The sequence below is a fragment of the Myotis lucifugus genome, unplaced genomic scaffold (assembly GCF_000147115.1).
Source record: "Myotis lucifugus unplaced genomic scaffold, Myoluc2.0 scaffold_252, whole genome shotgun sequence".
In the NCBI taxonomy this organism is placed as follows: domain Eukaryota; kingdom Metazoa; phylum Chordata; class Mammalia; order Chiroptera; family Vespertilionidae; genus Myotis; species Myotis lucifugus.
In genome coordinates this window covers 1,731,318-1,734,672 of record NW_005871300.1, presented here as the reverse complement: position 1 = coordinate 1,734,672, position 3,355 = coordinate 1,731,318, and the positions used below count along the sequence as shown (strand labels likewise).

At 38.4% G+C, this 3,355-nt stretch overlaps 1 pseudogene; it reads right to left on the bottom strand.

Annotated features, from left to right (window-relative positions):
- The window catches only part of LOC102421303, a 22,414-nt pseudogene extending 20,559 nt beyond the window's left edge, over positions 1-1,855 (bottom strand).
- Positions 1,856-3,355: the final 1,500 nt, after the last annotated feature.

Genomic DNA, 3,355 nt, shown 5'->3' with positions numbered 1-3,355 from the left:
CTGCATCAGAATGCAGTGAAGGGAAGAGCGGGAAACAACGAATGATGGCCTGGCGGGTGGGAGTGACTCCTGTCCACACAGACCCAGAGGGCCTTGGATGCAGGAGGACAGGTTTGGGCTCCAAGGGATGGGTCTCTGAGTCTGGACCTAATAGGAGCAGGTGCCAGGCCACAGGTGCGGCTTCTGGGCACATATCTTGCTACCCAGTTTCAGCCTGCTATCACATTTTAAACTCATTTAGAATTTATTTTCCTTACTTGGAAGAAGTATTATTTTATGAGCAAAAAAATTAGTAATGCTAGACTTCAGTATAATTTATAACCCAAGGACATAATAACTACAATATTTACAGGAAATGTTTCCTATAAATATTTCCAGTGACAAAATCACAAATATGTTAATATAAACATTTAAAAATAATGTATTTATAAGGGGTAACCTAATTTTTATCAAGTATAATTATGTCCTGGTTCTCAAGTGTCATTATTATCAGATGCCATGCACAGCCAACTTGAACTCATAATATAATTTTGTAAGCTGTTTTAGACTGGAATAAATTACATTTTGCCCATTCATTAACAGATATTTGGTCATGTTCCTAACATATTGATGGAAAATTTGCATTTTTAAATGATTACCTTTAAAATAAGCCTGGGGGTAGATATCAACATTTCAAAATTTCTGAGTTAAATTGAATTCCTCAACCAATAATTAATTGGGTCCTTACTCCCCAGAAAAGAAAAAAAAAACATAAATTCTACATCTTTCCAATTAACCCATTCTAAGTGTAGATTGATTTTTAGGAAAAGATGAATGTGTCATTATACAACCTGAGCTCTTTATCCTGACAGTCACAGGTGAAGAAACAAAGAACATGATAATGAGAACTAGAAGGAAGACATATTCAGAGCTTTTCAGAAGTTGTTTGTTTTCCTTTATTTGTTTTTCTGAGGTAGTATTGTGCCTAATAAAAAGGACAAAGTCAAAGAAATTACAAGGCAGAGCTGTGCAAATTTCTCAAATAGAGAAAGCTATGTCCACTAGAAATATATGATGACTGAGTTTTTTTCTTCTGGGTTTTCACCATAGGTGTCTGTGTATGGAGAGGTTGAGCTGGTTTTCATGTTAAAGTCATATTACTTATTCTAGTGCATTGTAACCGTTAAGAGCACAGGCTTTGATCCAGTAATTTTAGATTCCTTTTCCAACTTCACAACAGACTAGCCCTGTGACTTAGGGCAAATTAATTAACATTCTAAGCTTTAATTCCCTAATTTGTAAAAACAAGATTGCTGTAAAGATTAAGAGACTGCATGTAACTTGCATGCAACACCAGGTACATACATAGAAACCATTCAATAATTTGGTAAAATACAGATAAAAAAGTTTTTACTATTGTTTGTATTACTAGAGGCCTAGTGCACGAAATCATGCATGGGAGCAGTCCCTAGGCCTGGCCAGCAATCGATGCATGAGCATCTGGTGTGGAAAGGCAGGTCCCAGCTGACCTCTGAGCCCTGGGCAGCAACTGAGTCCCTGGGCCGCCAGGCACTCCCCTCCATCTGAGTCATCGGGCCCCCACCTGGCTCCCTCAGTGCCTGGGAGCCGGGTGGTGGCCCCTACCCTGCCACCACCACTGGTCGCCGTCTGCAGGGTGATCAGTGGGGAAATTGGGACTCACTTACACCCTCCTTGGCATGGCGCTGCCCGCTCACCTGCTCCATCATCCCACTGCAATCCCGTTCTCGTTGGGGCTCATTGGGGCCAGCAGACCTCCACTGCCACCTGCTGCCAGTGTCACATTGCCGATGTACGCTATTCTCCGTACCTCCCACTGGTAGTCAGCGCACGTCATAGCGAGTGGTCAAACTCCTGGTCTAACTCCCGGTTGAACTCCCAGTTGAGGGACAATTTGCATATTAGGCTTTTATTATATAGGATTATTGGTTTTATATTTTACCTCTCCCTGGTCTTTTTTCAATTGCCACTTCTATAAGAATATTGTGATCTCCTATTTATATGTATAAGCCCTGAACCTTTCCAAACCTTTCCTTGGTATATTTTACTTCATATCATCAATCATCATCAAAGGTACTCTATTTTGTTACTGAATAATTAATTATTTAATTATTTAATTTCTGGTATATACCCTTCCATTAAAATTTAAGTTTCTTAAGAAATCAATTTTATCGCCGAAACAGGTTTGGCTCAGTGGATAGAGCGTCAGCCTGTGGACTGAAAGGTCCCAGGTTCGATTCCGGTCAAGGGCATGTACCTGGGTTGCAGGCACATCCCCAGTAGGAGATGTGCAGGAGGCAGCTGGTCGATGTCTCTCTCTCATCGATGTTTCTAACTCTCTATCTCTCTCCCTTCCTCTCTGTAAAAAATTAATAAAATATATTAAAAAAAAAAAAAGAAATCAATTTTATCTGTGTTGCCTATACTTTTCCCAATGACTAGATTCTAGATCCTAGAATATCTGGCATAAAATATATACATAACAGTTTTGAATGAATTAATCAATACTATTAAACTGCTGTGAACTATAACCTAAAAGCAGAACTTTATAGCCCAAGTGAACACTCATGTCCATCTGAGTAAGTGGCTTATCCCAAATCAAAATGTCATTTAGTAATAAACTATTGCCTGTTCCTCTGATTCCCAGAATATTTTTCCTTACTTAACAATCATGGTATTTTATAATTATGGTTTATTGAGCATCTATTATATGACTGCAACTGTAATTGATATCTTGCACATTATAGGTAATTTTAATTATCACAGAAAAGTTGAAACATGGTGTCAATTTCCTCACTTTTAATATGATTTTGGTGGCTCACATTCTCTTTGGTGACCCTCTCTCTCTCATTGCCTCTAATCTTTCCCCCATTAATTCTTCAATTCAGAATTCCCCAATTCTTCAATTTTCCTTGTTATCAGCCTTCGTTATTTGAAAGTGCTTTCACCATTTAATTACCAAATTTGCTGTATTTCTTCTTTCAAATTCCTAGAGCTTACAATAAATAACATGATCTTAAAGATTGCCAAAAATAATATTGCTACTTACTGTGCTATACCATTTTGTACCCTTAAAATGTTCTTCAAAATAAACTCTAGTAGATGGAAAATTTAACTTATTGCTACTGTACAGGGCTATACATAATATGAGCAAACTGATCATTGAGTATGATGGCTCTTTAAAGACTTAGGAAATATTACTTCTTTATTAAATAAAATTCTGCTTAAAATTGGACTGAAAGGCCCTAGCTGGTTTGGCTTGGTGGATAGAGCATTGGCCTGCAGACTGGAGGGTCCAAGGTTCGATTCTGGTCAAGGGCACATGCCTGGGTTGAGA